The sequence below is a fragment of the Cydia fagiglandana genome, chromosome 26, assembly GCF_963556715.1.
Source record: "Cydia fagiglandana chromosome 26, ilCydFagi1.1, whole genome shotgun sequence".
Classification (NCBI taxonomy): Eukaryota; Metazoa; Arthropoda; class Insecta; order Lepidoptera; family Tortricidae; genus Cydia; species Cydia fagiglandana.
The window spans coordinates 7,718,034-7,739,915 of record NC_085957.1 but is presented as its reverse complement, the minus strand read 5'-3'; the positions used below and the strand labels follow the sequence as shown (position 1 = coordinate 7,739,915).

Sequence of the window (21,882 nt, the reverse complement as noted above, 5' to 3'; positions counted from 1 at the left end):
GAATGCAGTTTTCGGTGGTGGTGGCATATTTCCCGTTATTAAAGATCCGGTCGCTTGTGAAACCATTGCAGGTGGAGTGGCAAATGCGTTTTTCGGTGGTGGTGGTAGATTTCCCGTTGCAAAAGTGGGTATTCCAGATGCTGAATTTGGTGGTACATTTATTGAGGAATCAACTTGAGGGCTTGCTGACGATGCTAAAGAGGCAACTGACGGTATAGCTGTTGATGAAACTGTACTTGGGATTGGCGTAGACATCGGTGTAACTGGTGATGCCGCTTGTGATGTATAACTTGAAGGAAAACTGGTAGGATTACCCATAAACGATGGCTGCGAAGCATTCGGTGGCAATGTTTCTGCTGCAATCGGCGCTGGTATAAATATATTACCAACCGCAGCAAAAGCTGGTGCTTGATTATTTATTGTAGGTTTATTAGAGCCTATTCTCCTAGCGACAGATGGCGGTAATACCGTCTTACCCACATTAGGCACACTGTCTCTTTTAGCTAAATTAGAAAACATCGGCGGTGGTGGAATTATACCTTGATTAGAATCATGGAATTGTGATGCAGCGTTTGTCTCTTGTTTTGTATCAAATACATTAGATTTATTATCGCGTTCTAATGGAATGTTTTGTACATTACTAAAAGCGTTGTAATCTACATTGGTTTGACCAACATCTGTTGGTGTGTTATTTATAAGATTATCTTTGAATTCTGGTTGGGGGGTGAATATTGGTTGGTTGAAAGTGGGAGGAGTGTACGTCGGCATTTGGGCGGATTCCCCTGAACTTAAACCGGGTATTTGAGCGTATTTCTTCTTTGTCGTTAGACGGAAATTCCCGGGACCTGAAACAAAGAAAAGACATTTTGAAATAACATGACATTTGATAATTAGAATATTCAAGCAACATAGTTTGCATTGCTAGAAATAGTAATACAAAGAAATTTTTGTGAGAAGTTGTACATACAAAATGTCTACTCGCTCTATACGAGAGCGTAACTTGGATTGTATGGAAGCGGTTTTTTACGGCGATACGTGACTCATAATTTTCATACATCGGTGAACCTTATCCCTGGACCGTGCGCGTTGGAGGGTCTGCCATCTTGTGGCCTGAATCGGAAACATCTGTGCACATGTACACTGCCAAAGCAAGTGCTACCTACGGTAGATCCGTTCTCGTCGGTACGTTTCCTTGTGCATAGTAGGTTATGTCATCTTGTGGGCTACATCGGAAGCATAAACTACACGTTTACGCCTCGCGCCAAAAATTTCACGGCTCCTAGGTTGCCCCCTATAGTATAGTTCATACACGGGGCCAGGTAGGTACATAGAGACCCATGTAGGTTATTATGTCAGTCCGCATGTATGTTGTATATAGGTATACCTAGTTATATAAAACAGGTGTCACAGACAGGTCTTCTCGTACGCGGTAGTAAATTCTGTCATTAATGTCATTAGTGTCAAAACAACTTGTCATTAAGATCCAGTTTGGCACGTTTCCACTGACGTACGAAATACTGACGTGTTCTACTTGAGAATTTGTCCACGTTGAATGATGATATTCTTGATGAAAACTATCCTATGTTTTTTCCGAAAAATATAATTTACAAAATTAAATAAACATGAAATAGATCAATTGAAAATGTAAACCAAGAAAAAGTTTTTTTAAATGTCAACAAGCAAAAAGTTAAATAAAAACCGGGCAAGTGCGAGTCGGACTCGCGCACGAAGGGTTCCGTAAGTACCATAAAGCAAAAAAACGGAAAAAAATGCAAAAAGAAAACGGTCACCCATCCAAGTACTGACCACGCCCGACGTTGCTTAACTTTGGTCAAAATTCACGTTTGCTGTATGGGAGCCCCACTTAAATCTTTATTTTATTCTGTTTTTAGTATTTGTTGTTATAGCGGCAACAGAAATACATCATCTGTGAAAATTTCAACTGTCTAGCTATCACGGTTCGTGAGATACAGCCTGGTGACAGACAGACAGACGGACGGACGGACGGACGGACAGCGAAGTCTTAGTAATAGGGTCCCGTTTTACCCTTTGGGTACGGAACCCTAAAAACATATCTTAATTTTTAGGGTTCCGTACCTCAAACCGGAACCCTTATAGGATCACTCGTGCGTCTGTCTGTCTGTCCGTCTGTCACAGCCCATTTTCTCCGAAACACTGGACCAATTAAGTTGAAATTTGGTACACACATATGTGCACAAGTAGCACAGATTAGCTGTATAGCAGCCGCATAATGAAGTACGAATACGCTTGAAGCTGGAATATAAACGCTGCATAAGAGCTGTATAAGCGTCTTTTCAGCTTTTATAACTCTTAAATGGGCACAAATTATGCAGCCTTAAGTTCACATAGCTGCTTAAGAGCATTGTAGCAGCAATTTAATGGAATTATAAGGGGTAACAGGAGTTATAAGAGGTGTATATTGACTGGGTAAGACCCCACCAGTTACCCTTTATTCAGTTAATATGTCACATGTGCGCCCTAATACCGGGAAAGATTGACGTTGGGCTGAATAAAAGATAATTATTAACTTACTTTTACACCTCTGCCTTAAAAAACAGCTATTATTTAGTTTAGTGACGACGAACGCAGAGGTTTAGCGCAACCACACCATAAGTCATTTTGTTAAAGTGTTTAGTTAAATGTTAGTGCATGATCTTTTATATATAAATGCGAGAAAGATGTTTGGGAATGCAAGTTTATTGACATTATATATATACATTATCTAAGAAAATTTCAGTGCGCCACGAAAATAATCAGGATTTATTTAAATTAATGATATAAATAAGCTATGTGTTAAAACTATTTCAGTGGTTTGGACAGAATTATGAGATAAAAAGTTAATAATACGTTATAGGAAGTACTAAACTAATTATTTAGATTAAGAACTCATGCACAAAACCTTATTGTGACCCTTAAAAGTTGGAAAAGTAATTTCAATTTTGTAGGTTATATACAATAAAATGGCGGTCAATGTTAAAAAGCAACGTGAACCGTTAAAATTCTAATATGCAGCATACGACTGTTATATATCTGATAAAGATACTTAAGTGAACCACTATAAAGTCCAAGTCGTTCTTTCGATACACTAGTGAACCTCTAAACAGTTATAAGGCATCTTGTGAACGTTTAAACAGCCGCTATTCACACAGTCTCAATGGTAGTATAATAGGCTGCTTAGCGGTAAACATGTTCAGCACTAAGCCGTATTATGCGCCACATGTGTTCGATTATACGTCTATTGGTTTAATAATAGTTCACTCGTTCTCCCTTATAATAAGTCAGCGAAATAAAAGCTGCTTTACCGGTAAACATGTTCAGTGATAAGCAGTATTATGCACCCCATGTGTTCCATTATACGTCTATTGGCTTCATAATAGTTCATTCGTGCTTCCTCAAAAAGTCAGAATAATAAAAGCTGCTTAGCGGTAAAACATGTTCAGCTATAAGCTGTATTATGCGCCACATGTGTTTCATGTATGCGTCTATTGGCTTCATATTAGTTCACTCGTGCTCCCTTAAAAGTCAGCGTAATAAAAGCTGCTTATCGGTAAACATGATCAGCGATAAGCTGTATTATGCGCCACGTATGTTCCATTATACGTCTATTGACTTCATAATAGTTCATTCGTGCTTCCTTATAAAGTCAGCGTAATAAAAGCTGCTTAGCGGTAAACACGTTCAGCGATAAGCTGTATTATGCGCCACAGGTGTTCCATTATGCGTCTATTGGCTTCATATTAGTTCACTCGTGGTCCCTTAAAAGTCAGCGCAATAAAAGCTGCTTATCGGTAAACATGTTCAGCGACAAGCTGTATTATGTGCCACATGTGTTTCATTATACGTCTATTAGCTTCATAATAGTTCACTTGTGCTCCCTTAATAAGTCAACGTAATAAAAGTCCACAATTACCTCCTTATACAGCACATGGCGTAATTTTATCCACTTAACAGACCTTATAACGGTTAAAGCATTTGGTAACACTTAAAGCTGTATAGGGTCGTAGCAAATATACCTTTATATCACTCTTTGCGTATAAATGGTAGTTTTTAGAGCCGTAAGGCAGCTTTTAATCAGCCCTAAGCTATATAAATATCACTGAGATCTATTATACAGCTGTAGGACCACGAGTGTGCTCTTATAAGTGTCTTAATACGCACAGAGCGTTAGATAGAACTAAAAGTGAGTAGTTATAGAGCTATCTGTGCTACTTGGTGTAAGTTTGGGACCCAAAGACGGACATGTAATGTAAACAAATGAATTTTAAATATGGGGGCCACTTTTGGGGGATAAATTAGAAAATTTAAAAATAAAGTTTGTCAAAATATATTGTGTTACATATCAAATGAAAGAGCTCAATGTGAGAATTTCAAATATATTTTTTTTTTGTAATTTTAGAATAAACAGTTTAGAAGTAATTCAAGAAAATAGGCAAAAAATTACCATTCCCCCCCCCCCCCCTTTATCTCCGAAACTACTGGGTCTAAAATTTTGTAAAAAAAATACATAAAATAGGTCTTTACCTATAGATGACAGGAAAACCTATTAGAAAGTCAAGCGTGAGTCGGACTAATTACTTACTTTTTGATTCAACCCCTACGGGTTTTTTAAAGGCAATTCACTCGCGTTTTACGTATAAAAAAACTTTTTTTTTTAATTGAGTGATGTACGGAACCCTTGGAACGCGAGTCCGACTCGCACTTGACCGATTTTTTTTATTTATAACATTTATACAACTTAACAAAAACACTAAAACTAATAAGTTATAACTTATCTTAATTTATAATTATTTTTTAACATTGCAGTAGAAGAAAAATTAATCAAGTAAAAAAAACCGGCTAAGTGCAAGTCGGCCTCGCGCACGAAGGGTTCCGTACCATTACGCAAAAAACGGCAAAAAATCACGGATGTTGTATGGGAGCCCACTTAAATATTTTGTTTTTAGTATTTGTTGTTATAGCGGCCAGAGATACATACATCAAATGTGTATCATTATCACGGTTCATGACATACAGCCTGGTGACAGACAGACAGACGGACGGACAGTGAAGTCTTAGTAATAGGGTCCCGTTTTTACCCTTAGTGTACCGATACGGAACCCTAAAAAATATGTGTCTACACTATGCCCGTAAGATTCGATCGTTTGTAGGGTAATAATAATAACACGACACGTCAGTAAACCTCAAATTGCCGTGTGACAATGGAAACGCGCAATATTCTCGCCTCAAAGCCATTATTCACCATTATTTATCTACTGGTTAATAACAAACATTATTTTGCTGTTGCGATTCACAGCTATGATGGTATAAGAGCCAACAGGAGTGGTCATTTCTCCATACAAACGTACTCGACTGTTTCCTCCGTGGGTTTTGATGCTAGAGCAATGATTTTTTCAACACAGATTAATATTGTCAATATCTGTGTCGGACTGTTTAGCTTTTTTTGATATTTTTGTTTTTTAAAGCGCTAGAGCCCTTCAAAAATGGCCAAAACGGCCTAATTGACTATGCCGCAATGAGAGGCGTGGTATTTAAAACTGATATCAATTAGCCAAAAAGCAAAACGGTTCGATACAGATAATTTCATAATCATTTAGATTCCCAAATTTGGTTACGATTGGTAAAGTTTTGGAGGAGGAAACAGTCGAGTACGAAACCTCAATTTTTGAGATTTTTACGCAGGATTTTTCGTCTTGTCCATCGCACTAGTTTTAGGAGCCGTATATTTACCTAAAATATTTAAATCTCAGCTCCTGTTTCGTCTTAAATCAGCGGTCGGCAAACTTTTAGCAGCCAAGGGCCACATAGCAGTTAACGATGGGGACGCGGGCCGGACTTTGTTAATATTTATGACTTGATCAGACATTGTCATTCGTCAATATTATAATATTACATACAAAATAGCCAGAGAGGCTCGCGGGAGCCGAAGGGTAAAAACGGGACCCTATTACTAAGACTCCACTGTCCGTCTGTCTGTCTGTCACCAGGCTGTATCTCATAAACCTGTCAAGGTAGCTGTACTGTCTAGCTGTCAAGCTAGACAGTTGAAATTTTCACAGATTATGTATTTCTGTTGCCGCTATAACAGCAAATACTAAAAAGTACGGAACGCTCGGTGGGCGAGTCCGACTCGCACTTGTCCGGTCCTTTTTCTTGTATGGTGGGCCGCTACAGGCTAATACGACCTTATGCGATTAGGACCCTAACCCTATCATTAACTTAGAAGGTTATTCAATGACCCCGTAGTGACCCGCGTTACGAAATTCGGAATAATCATTGCAATTATAATAACACCGTCCGCACGGTGATTATGACTATTTATAGACCTTATTCCCAATACATAAGGTTTACAAACGGTCGGTCATAAATGTTGCTATTAGTACGGTCGGAGCAATATATCGGAGCGGTTAAGCTGCTCTTAAATATTTGTACACGCCTCTATTGTTAGGGCGTTAGAGTGCGTGTTCAGATATTGTGAACACCATGGCCGCTCCGATATTTCTGATGGCGACTGTGCGTGGTTATTTGGGGCCTCACGGTTGGACGTGATGGGAGGTCAAGGGACTCATGGGGTATGAAGGGTGTTGATATGATACAGTAAACGTGGCTTTTTAGGGTTCCGTACCCAAAGGGTAAAACGGGACCCTATTACTAAGACTTCGCTGTCCGTCCGTCCGTCCGTCCGTCCGTCTGTCTGTCACCAGGCTGTATCTCACGAACCGTGATAGACAGACAGTTGAAATTTTCACAGATGATGTATTTCTGTTGCCGCTATAACAACAAATACTAAAAACAGAATAAAATAAAGATTTAAGTGGGGCTCCCATACAGCAAACGTGATTTTTGACCAAAGTTAAGCAACGTCGGGCGTGGTCAGTACTTGGATGGGTGACCGTTTTCTTTTTGTATTTTTTTCAGTTTTTTTTTGCTTTATGGTACGGAACCCTTCGTGCGCGAGTCCGACTCGCACTTGCCCGGTTTTAGACAACAATCGACAGAAAGAAACGCTTTATTCTATCGTTATCATGTGAAAAACGAAGGAAGAATTATAAACTGAAATAAATATCACATAAGTACTAAGAAAAAGTGACCAAGGCCAGTGGACAGACACTCCTGACTTCGGTCGAACTCGGCTCCGTTCGGCTCATCAGCATTGCTCCGAGCAATTATTAGGGTTGCCACCATTTGACTTCCTTGTGCGTGCACGACCACAGATAAGATAATCACATGAATTTTGACAACCCTAAAAAGCCGAAAGGGATACTGCCATAAATTAGAAAGGGATAGCGTGATACGACCCTGAATCGCTGTCAAACTTCGGGTTTGTATGAAATGTCCTTTCCGTACGCGGTAGTATTATTATTTCTTCTGTGCCTTCTGGAATCGAACCAGCGTCCTCTGCTATCGCGGCAGGTGCCTGTGCCATTCGGCCACCGGGCCACAGCGGCATAGGTCGATTTTTTCCAAGTATATGCACTTCTTACTGAAGGCTTATGGCGCCCCCTGGCCACCCCTAAGGTAGAACAGTGCATATACTTGGAAAAAAACCGGGCAAGTGCGAGTCGGACTCGCGCACGAAGGGTTCCGTACCATAATGCAAAAAAAAACCGTCACCCATCCAAGTACTGACCCCGCCCGACGTTGCTTAACTTCGGTCGGTCAAAAATCACATTTGTTGTATGGGAGCCCCACTTAAATCTTTATTTTATTCTGTTTTTAGTATTTGTTGTTATAGCGGCAACAGAAATACATCATCTGTGAAAATTTCAACTGTCTAGCTATCACGGTTCGTGAGATACAGCCTGGTGACAGACGGACGGACGGACGGACGGACGGACAGACGGACAGCGGAGTCTTAGTAATAGGGTCCCGTTTTACCCTTTGGGTATGGAACCCTAAAAATAACAGTAATTTACTCACCAGAAGTCGGCGGCTCTTTCAGCGGCGCCCTCTCGCTCACACCCACCAACGGAACCGTCTCAGCACCTCGCGTCTCACTCGCACTCTGCTGCACCCTCTCAGGCGTCTCCCTCTTCATCAGCATGTTAGAAAAGGACGAGAACACTGCGCTTGCGACTTGGGGCAGCACCGTCGGTAATTGACTGAAATTCTGCGCAATATCCGCCGTTATACTCTGATTTGGCTGTAAATCTTCATTCTCGTTTAGATTAATCTCTTCTAAATTGTCTTCCTTTTCTATATTCGTTTCAATATGGCTGTTCAGAGGGGCGCTGACGTAGGTGGTGCCTTGGAGACGTGCGAAATACTCGTTGACGTCGAAGTCGTCTTTTTGGGGGTTTTGGGGGTTTTCGATGGGGGTGAATGTGTCGCCTGACGGGGTGGGGGTGAACTGAGCTGGGGTCTCGGGCTCTGTAACAAAGAAAAGTTATTAAACATAACATAAAACATAAACATAATTTATTTAAAAACACGTGCGTATTTTTAATGGTTACATTCATATAAAACAAAGACTTATAATCCAGTAACTTTGTCTAATTTTGTAACCTGGCTCTTTTGCGTCAAGTCCGGTAGTACTGTAAACTGAAATAAATGTCATATACTAAGAAAAAGTGACCAAGGCCTCCAGTGCCCCAGGCTGAAATCGAACCAGCGTCCTCTGCTATCGTGGCAAGTGCCTGAACCACTCGGCCACCGGGCCACAGTGGCATAGGTCCGGTAGTACTGATTTTTTGCAGACTTATTTATGATGTTGGCCCAATGAATAAGCTTAATACAAGTTTGTGACTTCGAGCGCCAAACGCAACTTTGTCAAATATCGAAAATTTCGGTTTTCTTTTAGATTTGGGCGATTATAACCCTAAAGGACTAGTTTTTGATAGTGCGTTTTTAAAGTGGACTAGATTGGCTACAGTACGAGACTAGAATTGTCTCTGTACATGTAGTAGTTTCCGAAATAAAACCTTTCAAAATGTATAATTTATTGAAATTGAAGGGATGTTTACAAAAACAATTAACTGCTTAGGGGTCATCCATTAATTACGTCACACGAATTTCTAGGTTTTTTGACCCCTCCCCTCCCCCCTTGTCACATTTGATCACATTTGGCAAACCCCTCCCCCCTAGTGTGACGTCACATTTTTTCTACGAAATCGCCAAATCGAATTAAGTAAGTACCTAAGTATTATTAATATTTTATCAAAATATTTTTGACGATATAAATATTAGTAATTTTATAACCCAAAACTGCTTAGGAAAGAAAATTAAAAGAATAAAAACGATTATCGTTTTAAAAACTTGTTATTTAAATGTACAGCGAATAAAATAATTTAAAAAAAATTTCGGTTACTGATGAAGTTAAAGTGACGTCACAAAGTTTGTGTCTCCCCCCTCCCCCATGTCACAATATGTCACATTTTCTTGACCCCCTCCCTCCCCCTAAACGTGTGACGTAATTAATGGATGACCCCTTAGAGCGGTTGACACTTTTTTAAGAACATTGTTAATCGTTTCAGGTGTCAACCAGTGTAGTCAGTTATGTTGTTTTTGTAAACATTCCTTCAATTGTATTCGTAGGGTAAGTAAGTGCAGTGAGTATGCACTTTTGTCCTTGCGTGGGAGCATGATTCGACCCTGAACCGCTGTCAAACTTCGGTTTTGTAGGAAGTTTCCCTTCTGTACGGTAGTACTATTATTTAATTTTATTCTGTGGTACAGTGCCAAGCACAATGTTTAGATGCCGCCGACTGTACGGGGCCCTATCTCGTCGCATAATAATTGTTTGTCATAATGTAATGTTACGCATAAAACTCTTTTCGCATATTTTTTCTCCAGCTGAAACAAAGTATTTTCGAAAATATTTTGCATAGGTTGTGTAGAATAGGGTAGATTAGGTTAGATTTGTGTTATAATTTCTCAGAAATGTTAATATTTCCAGCACAATAACAATTATGCGATATGAGTTTTATGCGTAACATTACATTGGGATAATCAATTATTATGCGACCCAATATGGACCACGACTGTACTCATAAATAAAGCAAACTGCTGGTACAAGTGAAACTGGCACCCATCGGACGGTTATCATCGCGACATGATTGACTGTACCACTTTCGCGCAAACTGTCACTAATTTGCGGTACAGTGCCGACCGCAATGTGTAATGTACACAGTCGCCATCAGATATATCGGAGCGGCCAAGCTGCTCATTAATATCTGACTATCTGCAAAAATAATAGATAGTATAGAGGGGTCCTGTCATTGTCAATTTTGTAGCCACGGTACATTTACTGCTATCTATCGACACACGATTAAAACTTAAAATAAAATTGAAAATGTATAAAATAATCATAATATGTTTACGGATATATGATTCTTAATTTTTATTGGTTCCATACTGACCCATGTTCTTTCACTGATATGTGTTAAAATTGTGAAATACCAAACGGTGTCGTTAACGCCATCTAGCCGAGAAGAGGCCAAAGGTAATGGCGCCATCTATTCGAGAATGACTTTTCCTTGGCCGTCTGAGGCACGTTTTTTTCTTAGACTTTATTTATCTTATACGGAGTTATATATATCTCTGCTATCTGTACACGCCTCTATTGTCAAGGCGCTAGAGTGCGTGTTCATATATTGTGAACACCTTGGACGCTCCGATATATCTGATGGCGAATGTATACAGAGAATAGAGTGTATAGAGACGGATTGTCAAAGTAAATTATGTAGCCACTGTAAATTTACTGCCATCTTTCGACAGAAGATTAAAACTGTTAGAACGCCATTTGACTTTGATCCTTATTCTTTCACTGATATGTGTTAACTTGTTAAATATTAATATTAACGCCATCTACTCGACTATAGGCCAAAGGTATAGAGACGTATAGATGATACTCGTATATAGTGTCCAACCGAAACTGGATTTCATCATCATATCAGCCAGAGGAGTCAGAGGACGTCCACTGCCGGATCTATGTCCAAAGAGTGCCACAATGACCGGTCTTGCGCCACCCGCATCCAGCGGACTCCCGCGACCTTTACCAGGCCATCAGTCCCCCTTGTGGGGGCTCAAACTGGATTTTTTCCCCGAAACCGAACCTCCGGCCGAAACATGATTTTATTATGCCGAAACCTGCCAAATCCTAAACTTCGGTCGGACACTACAAAACAGTTACGCTGCCCTCCTAAGCCGAATAGCGGCATCTCAAAAACAAATGACGTCGAAAATTGAATTTTCAGATAAAGAATGTAAGGTATATGTTTGCATTAAATTTTTATTTGAGATACCGCTAATTGGCTTAGCAGGGCAGTACGGTTCGGCAGTTTATTGGCCGAAACCGAATCTTCGGCCGGACACTAATGATAGGGAGCGTGCGCGTTGGATGGTCTGCCATCTTGTGGCCTGAATCGGAAACATATGTGCACATGTACATTGCCAAAGCAAGTGCTACCATCTACCTTTCTCGTCGGTACGTTTCCTGTGCATAGTGGGCTACATCGGAAGCATAAACGACACATTTACGCCTCGCGCCAAAAATCTGACGGCTCCTATGCTGTCCCCTGTAGTTCACAGGGCCTATAACAAAAACTCTAACCGTTCTGTGCGAAAGTGTACCAGACCCAGGCCCGCCTTATACAGCTTATATTTGATAAGTGGGACAACTTAGTTTCTACACAACTCAGCACACTTCGTAAGACAAACTTACTCAATAGCCCAGTGGTTAAACTGAAGGTTTTCAGTGATAAGAGACCAAAAATATTAGAGATGCACCGGATATTCGGTTACTATCGGGTATCCGGCATATCCGTTCATGATTTTAATATCCGGCCGGATACCGGATAGTAAAATTGCTTGATTTCGGAGTAAACTTATTTAGAACCTAGAAATGTGTCCGTGCGAACGTTCACTAGGAAACAGGTCAAACCTGCAGAATGCGCAATTAGGTATAGTTCCGCTGGCCGAATATTCGGCGGCCGTATACCGGATATTCGGCCGATGGTCAGTCAAACAACTATCCGTTGCATCTCTAAAAAATATTGTCGAGATATTCAACTTTTTGGAACTAAATATGTCGAATAAAGTCAACACAATAATGCTTACAAATAAACACTTCTAAACGAGTAAATGAATAAGTTTATATGACAATAAAATCATTTTTGGTACAAGCTTTTATCGCTGACTGTACTTTTCTTTGCACGGGTAACTAATACTCATCGAGACTATTCTAAAAACTGTAAACCCAACTGGGTTGCGTTGTTTTATCACACAGTTCCTACGGCTAACTCCTATCTCCATAATCAGATCAGCTCTAGTATCATAATATTGCATTGTCACCTGACTTAGATATGAATTCAAATTTTCAGCTTCATTGGAAACCAGGACGTGGGTCAAATTTAACTTGCAAGATTTGACCCGTACAGTCAGCAGCAGAAGTTGCTAAGCGGGCCATGTGTTCAAAATGATCTTGACGCCACTTTATTGTTAAGAGAATAAGAGCGTGTCAAGGTCATTTTGAACACCTCGCCCGATTAGCAACTTCTGCTGCTGACTGTACAGCCGTCATGACATCTTACCAGCAATGAATCTTTGGAACTTAAAGGGGCCCATTGATTAACAGTCCGCCGGACGATATCGGCCTGTCAGTTGTTCGGAACTGTCAAAATTTTGTTCTAACTGACAGGCCGATACCGTCCGGCGGACCGTTAATCAGTGGGCCTCTTAATATAGATGTCAAGCATAAAGGGGTTACCAGACACTTACGTAGGTGCGGTCATAGCTCATTATGGTCATTAGCGTAAACGTTACCTTTCGCAACGCAAGTCGGTTAAGCACCGTGTTGGCAATAGGCACACACGCCATTTGTGGTATTACAGGACAAATAGTTGTGTTTCCTCAGAGCAAAAAAAGGTCCACCACCGCGTTGCATGAACAAGAGATTTCCTTTAGCAGGATTGGTCCTTAGGACCCAAGAATGGATTTAAGAAGTGGAGCCACCCAGATTTTTGATGTAGGTAGGGGGTGGGGGGGTTTTAAGCATCTGCGACGTTTGAGGTTAATAATTTTTTAAGTTTAGGTTCTAAGTCAAGTTTAGTACCTATCATTTTCAACTAAATCAAAGATGTAGACATATATTTCATCGAAATCGGTTCAGCGTTTATTGATTTCCCATACAATCCTACACCTTACCTTTTATTTTTAAGGTTTTTTTTTTGGAGTAAAAACTATCCTATGTTCTTCCCCGGCACTCAAACTATCTCTATACCAAATTTTATCTAAATCGGTTCAGCGGTTATTGAATCCCCATACAAAATTCCTCCTCACACCCTTAAGGGATGATTATTGAGATTAAAAGTACCTATGCTATGTTATTCCCTGGGACTCAAACTATCTCTGTGCCAAATTTTAACTAAATTGGTTCAGCAGTTTAAGCGTGAAGAGGAATTAAAAAAAAAGTATTTTTTTCATATTTTATGTGTTTTTACTACGGAATGGTGTCATTATGATATCAGAAATGAATTCGCCACCCCCGATTTATACGGAAACGATACCAAACTTGACCTAGTAGCTTAAATGATACAGATATCAAGATCAAGTTGAGAGCCCCCCCCTAAAAATTTACATCAAATATCTCGGTGGCTCCACTTCTTGAATCCATCCCTGGGTCCTAAGGACCAATCCTGCCAAAGGAAATGTCTTGTTCATGCAACGCCGTATATTAGCTCCAGCGCCATCCGCTAAAATGGTAGGGTCGCCACTCGCCACACGGCCCAGTACGCTGACATCACATGTGTAGGTAAACACTTTATTGTACAGTCAGCAGCAGAAGTTGCTAAGCGGGCCAGGTGTTCAAAATGATCTTGACGCGACTTTATTGTTAAGAGTATAAGAACCAGTTGCACCAACCACATTTGACAGACTGATCAACGTCAGCCGGCGCGCCCCGGCGCCTTACTATGGAACTTTCCATACATAAAAATTTAGCGAACTCTTTAACGATACGAACATATTGGTGCAACCGACCCTAAGAGCGTGTCAAGGTAATTTTGAATACCTGCTTAGCAACTTCTGCTGCTGACTTTACAATATCTTGGAGACATAAAAACTCAAAAATTCGCGTTTTCCCAGAGATAAGACCTAGCTAGGTCATTTCGCGCTCCATAAACACGCTCAGAATGCTGAATGAATTTAGCAATTGCGCCAAAGCGCTGATAAGAATTTTTAATTAATTAATTTATTTATTTAAACTTTATTGCACAAAATATAACAATGTAAAAATGGCGGACTTCATGTCAAATTTAATGTAGGTAACGTTAATTTATCCGCGCAGGGGGATGCCCCTCAACCCTCAAGTATTTAGGGTTCTGAGGGCCTACCGCGAAGCACGATCGAAGTGTTGCCTCTGTTCCACTTGTAAATTCGTACGTAAATGTGACAGGGAGGCAACACGACGAACGTGGTTCGCGGTAGGCTCTCAGTGCAGTCGATCGTTTAAGTCAGGGGTCTCTAAACTTTTTTACCTGACGGTCATATTGCGCCGCAGAATTTTCGCGCGGGCGCCGAGGGGGGGAGGCTTGTATTTGGTTGCTGCTATTAGGGCTGAACCAGGGGTGCGAAACTCCTGACTTCGGTCAAACTCGGCTCCGCTCGGCTCAGCATTGCTCCGAGCAATTATTAGGGTTGGCACCGCTTGACTTCCTTTTGCGTGCACGACCACAGATAAGATAATCACTTGATTTTTGACAACCCTAAATAGCCGAAAGGGATAGTGCCATATATTAGAAAGCGACAGCATGATTCGACCCTGAACTTTCCTTTCTGCACGATAGTACTATTAATTATTCTGTGGCTGAACATCTGGAGCCTGGCTCCCGCGGGCCGGATTGGAACGCTTCGCGGGCCGGATTTGGCCCGCGGGCCGGGGTTTGGAGAGCCACGGTTTAAGTGATAAAAGTAAAAGCCTAACTTATCGTATGTATTATCTACTCCGAAAAACTTATGTGGCAATAGGAAATGACAAAGGCTTATCTGCGCAACCGTGTTACTTCGGCAAGCACTGATTCAGAGCCCCGCCTTTACTCATTATTGGTGTTCGATAAGTTAACTATGTGTAGAACTTTCCATCATTTGCTCAAAATTGTGTTGCCAGAATAAATATTATTCTATTCTATTAAAAAAAAATAGGTAAGATAAGTAAAAAAACCGGCCAAGTGCGAGTCGGACTCGAGTTCCAAGGTTCCACGCTTGACTGCGCATTTTTAATAGGTTTTCCTGTCATCTATGTATAGATAAAATACTATTTTGTGTATTTTTTTTTAAATTTTGGGCCCAGTAGTTTCAGAGATAAAGTGGGGGTCGGACAGACAGACAGACGCACGAGTGTTCCTATAAGGGTTCCGTTTTTTCCTTTTGAGGTACGGAACCCTAAAAACCGACCAAGTGCGAGTCCGACTCGCCCAGCGAGGGTTATAGTGCCATGCCTTATGGGAAACGGTCGCAGAGATAGTTCAGAGCCGGAAACCGCTACCAACTTTTAGTATGTTGTTAGGCATGGCATTGGGTCTCCAAAACTGCCGAGAGACGGCGGCGCCGGCCACCTACTTCAGCGGAATGACGTCATCAAAATGACTCCCGCTTCGTTGCGAATATTGCATACTGCACCCAAATTATGCATAGCACATACACGTGTGGGGTATTAAATGAAAGCCAATTAAATAAAATATATTTTATTCATACAAAGTGTATCAAAATATGCAACAGTTTAAGAGAAATTTACAAAATAATAAAAATTACGTAAAAAAATATTCGATTATTTGGGTTTTACAACCAAACCAAAAGTCGGACGATAAAGCAATGTACTACAACATTAAAGATGACGTCTCAAGCCATACACTGATATCAATAAAATCAAAATTGGACCAAATATGTGGAAATTATGCATCAAAATGTAGATATTCGCCCATACAAATGCATAAAAGTTAAAAAAATCAAAATTGGTCATTTTCAGGATAATCCACATAAGCTTCTAGTATGTTATTAGCAATATGACCTGGAGTCTAAAACTGCCGGGAGACCATCGCTGTTGTTCCTCAGTTACAAATAATGACGTCATATAAATAATCACTGCCGAATTTCGTAAAATGTAAATTATAGCTATACCACGAGTCTCACATACACGTGAGTTACATGTAACGAAAGGTTATTAAATGTTTTATGATTCACCTAAACATTGTTTGTAAAAAAAATGTACGGTTTCAGAGCTAGAAACAACGAAATACCACTTTTTATGGAAAAAGTAGATATGTATCAATTTTATAGCTAAACTAAAACCGTCAAAAAAATTTTGCGTATAACATTTTAAAAACTTGTTATTCAACTATATATCACAATTTAAATTTTACATTTCCGACAAAAACTGTGGAAGTTGTCGAAAAAAAACTAAAGCGCCCCAACAATTCTACCTTAATACGCTCATATTATGCAAAGAATAGTTCTATTTATCGAGTATTAAATGAATGAACATTACATAAAATACATGAAAACGACATTTTCGAATGGAACCATAATTAAAAAAATAATAATTTACTTGATAAGTAAGCAAAATATTGTTTCTTTAAGTACCTAATCTCCTCCTTTCAAAGTCGGTTAAAATGTAGCTTTTGTGACCTGGGCTACAAAGACAAATAAATTGACACCTCATTTATCAAAATCAGTTCAGTAGTTTCATGCAAACGGTACCTACACATGCACGCATAGATAGCAAATTCTGCCGTAGTCGGACAAAAAATAAAAATTCAATAATTAGACCTTTACTATTATGGCCTGGCGTGGCTTGGCATGTAACGTTGAAACTCTCAGGCCGTAGATGTTAGCAGGCCTAGCGGGCGTCGCCTCGATGAGTTAGCAAGATGCCTTATGGAGGCTTCGAATGATCAGAGGGAGGATCAGAGGGAAAATTCTGCCAGCCTTCTCAGCTCAGCCTTGAAACCCTTGCACCACTCAAGATTCCACTTTTATAAGAAGATCCTCTTTGCTTTGGGTCACTGAGCCAGTGATGTATGTATGTACAAGGCTAATCGAGGCTTAAATATATAATTATGTATAAGTGAACTGATAGGGCATTTACCTCGATAAGGCATTTTGTATTAGGCATGTACCTACTTACTGGCATGTAACTTTACATTTCTCTAATAATGTAGCGTTAGGCCATGACAATAAGAGTCTATTTCATATTAATATTTACCGCAACTACAGCAGGAACTGCTATCTACGTATGTAATTATGTATTTTTTACATGAAACAACTGAACTGATTTTGATAAATGAGGTGTCAATTTATTTGTCTTTGTAGCCCAGGTCACAAAAGCCACATTTTAACCGACTTTGAAAGGAGGAGATTAGGTACTTAAAGAAACAGTATTTTGCTTACTTATCAACTAAATTATTATTTTTTTAATTAAGGTTCCATTTTAAAATGTCGTTTTCATGTATTTTATGTAATGTTCATTCATTTAATACTCGATAAATAGAACTATTCTTTGCATAATATGAGCGCATTAAGGTAGAATTGTTGGGGCGCTTTAGTTTTTTTTTCCACAACTTCCACAGTTTTTGTCGGAAATGTAAAATTTAAATTGTGATATATAGTTGAATAACAAGTTTTTCAAATGTTATACGCAAAATTTTTTTGACGGTTTTAGTTTAGCTATAAAATTAATACATATCTACTTTTTCCATAAAAAGTGGTATTTCGTTGTTTCTAGCTCTGAAACCGTACATTTTTTTTACAAACAATGTTTAGGTGAATCATAATACATTTAATAACTTTTCGTTACATGTAACTCACGTGTGTATGTGAGACTCGTGGTATAGCTATAATTTACATTTTACGAAATTCGGCAGTGATTATTTATATGACGTCATTATTTGTAACTGAGGAACAACAGAGATGGTCTCCCGGCAGTTTTAGACTCCAGGTCATATTGCTAATAACATACTAGAAGCTTATGCGGATTATCCTGAAAATGACCAATTTTGATTTTGTTAACTTTTATGCCTTTGTATGGGCGAATATCTACATTTTAATGCATAATTTCCACATATTTGGTCCAATTTTGATTTTATTGATATCAGTGTATGGCTTGAGACGTCATCTTTAATGTTGTAGTACATTGCTTTATCGTCCGACTTTTGGTTTGGTTGTAAAACCCAAATAATCGAATATTTTTTTACGTGATTTTTATTATTTTGTAAATTTCTCTTAAACTGTTGCATTTTTTGATACACTTTGTATGAATAAAATATAGTTTATTTAATTGGCTTTCATTTAATACCCCACACGTGTATGTGCTATGCATAATTTGGGTGCAGTATGCAATATTCGCAACGAAGCGGGAGTCATTTTGATGACGTCATTCCGCTGAAGTAGATGGCCGGCACCGCCGTCTCCCGGCAGTTTTGGAGACCCAATGCCATGCCCAACAACATACTAAAAGTTGGTAGCAGTTTCCGGCTCTGAACTATATTCCCATAAGGCATATGACTATTAACCCTTTTGTTTTCATCGCACACAGCAAACCTAAAGGCCTGCGCACACCGGCTTGCGTGTGCGTGACGTGAACGTGCGCGTGCGCTAAAATGTTGGAGCCGCCCACGCACACGTCACGCAAGCGGTGTGCCGTCCCTCATAAGGATTTGTATACTACAACGCCGCACGCGCACGTGTCGTCACGCACACGCAGCCGGTGTGCACAGGCCTCAATACCTCTTATTGATGCTTCTTGTTCTTTATTTTATTTCTATTTTGGTATTGTTCGAGCACCTCGGCCGCTCCGATATATCTGTATGTATCGAAGAGGCCCCATGACGTCACAGCATCTAGCAAAAAAGCCGACAGTCTGACAGACAGACAGCATGGCGAGAAAGCTCAGGGCATTGACCTTGCGTCTTAGCCACGCTTGTAGTGAGATACCTACTTATATGATATAGTTATACACTTCTATTTCTATTAAGCACATTAAATATTTAAAAAACCGGACAAGTGCGAGTCGGACTCGCCCACCGAGGGTTCCGTACTTTTTAGTATTTGTTGTTATAGCGGCAACAGAAATTCATCATCTGTCACGGTCATCACGATTCATGAGATACAGCCTGGTGACAGAGAAACAGACAGTGCAGACAGACAACACTGAAAGCAGTGAAGTGAAAAATCGAGGGAACTCAAATATACACAATATAGGATTACCCCCAGATTAGGTAATATTAAGGTGGCCACCGACGAGCCTTCCAACAGTCCAAATAGCGTGGCTGCAATCCAAAATCGGTCCGTGAATGTCAAAAACGTACAATGTTTAATATTAGGATGCCGTCCATTTGGGTGAATCCATTGTAACGGCATCCATTTGGAAGGCTCGTCAGTGGCCTGCTTTAGCAACGTAAAATTGTAATATTACCTCAAGCTATTACTAAAGTTATACAATAAAAATAAAGTAAGTAAATAAACATTACGGGTCACGGGCGTCCGGTAATGTTCCACTTTCCGCACGAGTCCGATCGACCCTGTAAACATGTGTGGTGGCCTTATAGAGTGTTACCATCACGACATGCTTACATAAGGATCTTTTTGACCTGCGTCAGGGGTCGGAATACTATTTAGAATGGCCAGTAGTACAATTTATCGCGAGCCACGGTTTGACGACCCCTGACCTAATACATTTTTTTTAGCTTCTTAAGTGTCACTCGTATCCGCCGCTTAAAAATGCCATATAAATCATTCATAATTGATTTTACAATACATATGGTCCTACTCGTCCGCACTAGTGTGTAAAATAGCACTTTTCGTGCGTATGTCAAAAGTTTAAAAGGCCATATGTACTGTAAAACGTTACAGTACATATGGTCATACACGTGCGAATAAGTAATTCGCAACTCGTGTCGATTTATCGCCACTCGTTTCGAATTTCCTCTTTTCCACACTTGTATCGTAAATAACTATTATCGATAAAGGATAATGATCCTTTAATAATAGGTAGGGAATCTGTCAAGTAGACGGAAACTAGCGCAATGACCCTAGTAACTCGCTACCTATTATCAAATTTTACCCCCAAAATTCCGATGTCTGACTATCAGTAAGAATTAATAATATTATCATTCACACATCTTAAAAAAACCGGACAAGTGCGAGTCGGACTCGCCCACCGAGGGTTCCGTACTTTTTAGTATTTGTTGTTATAGCGGCAACAGAAATACATCATCTGTGAAAATTTCAACTGTCTAGCTAACACGGTTCGTGAGATACAGCCTGGTGACAGAAGGACGGACGGACGGACGGACGGACAGCGAAGTCTTAGTAATAGGGTCCCGTTTTACCCTTTGGGTACGGAACCCTAAAAAGCTCACCTCTATATATCCCTGCCATGAATAGACTAGATCCAAAGCCAAACACATAACTTTCCTTTATTCAGCGTGGTATTATATGTATTATATATTATATTATGATAAAACTTATTATATCACCGCAATAATATGATATGAATAAACAGGTGACAGCGTGATGAATGTCAACAGACTGTATAGTACGCGAGGCGATTGTAGGCGGTGTTATGCGAGAGGGGACCAACAGGTTAAAGGGGCCCACTGATTAACAGTCCGCCGGACGGTATCGGCCTGTCAGTTGTTCGGAACTGTCAAAATTTTGTTCTAACTGACAGGCCGATACCGTCCGGCGGACTGTTAATCAGTGGGCCCCATAATAGATTGGCTTTTACAAATAGGGTAATTATACTGTATTTAAGATATTTTTTTTTACACCATGCAAGAAATAAAGCACCAGAAGATCAATAGAGAAACGTAGACGGCAGTTATTTTTAGACACAATTTCTATTTTAAAACCCGTATAAAACTGTAAAGAGTAGGTAATTTGATCGTGACATCACATGCAAGTGTTTCATAAAAATTCCATATCAGCAAAAGCGTTTTGACAGTTCGAATAAAGAAACCGATTTGACTAGTAGTAAAATGCCCCATTATAATAAATAAAACTTGTTATATCACCGCAATAATAGTATAATAAACAGGTGACAGCGAGATGAATGTCAATAGGCTGCTAGTAGTACGCGAGGCGGTTGCATGCAGTGTTATGCGAGAGGGGACCAACGGGTAAATGGATTTGCTTATAGTCTGTCAAGCAATCTCCGTCAGTAGAAAAAAAGCGGCAAATTTTAAAAATGTACTTGAAAAGGGTTGTCATCCCATAGAAAATTTGAGTTTCGCGCGTTTTTCTACTTACGTTTTCTGACCGGCTACATGTCTTGGATGGCATTCTAATTAAGACAAAAAATACTACCGGAACACTTTTCAAGTCAGTTATCCCCACTTCCAGGCTATTACTGCGAGATGTCATTCATAAGAAAATTACGAGAAATCATCTCGATCGTGTTTGATAAGATATTGATAAAAGTAGATATTTAATTATTTACACAATGAACGTGCCGATGGGATGTTTTGACATTTATCTTAAATCGAACCAAAATGTGGTTATTCTATAACACAATTGTATGTGGAAATGATTATTAAACGACATTGAATCGTAAGCGTTAGTAAAAAAAATAAACCAATCTTATTTAAGCCACATTTCCAATAGGATAACCCATCGAAAAATGAAGAATAGCAAGGGTACAACAACACCCCTAACTGCACAAGAGTGGACCTTATTACAAAAGGCATAAGGGCTACCGGTGTACAGATAACAGTGTAGGCGATGGCACAATCAGGGGTCAGTTTTACCACTTAGGTTATTGAACCCTAATAACCCTTTTTGAAAACCTTCAAACGTATACTTTATACGAAAATGTGAAATTGATACCTTAAAATAAAATAGTGGTTTTAAAAGTTGAATTGTCCTATCATTTTC

The 21,882-nt window shown here is 39.7% G+C and overlaps 1 protein-coding gene across 1 annotated transcript in view; it reads right to left on the bottom strand.

Annotated features, from left to right (window-relative positions):
- Nucleotides 1-21,882, bottom strand: part of LOC134677476 (uncharacterized) — a 343,898-nt gene that overhangs the window by 42,160 nt on the left and 279,856 nt on the right. The gene's annotated exons all lie outside the window — the stretch shown is intronic.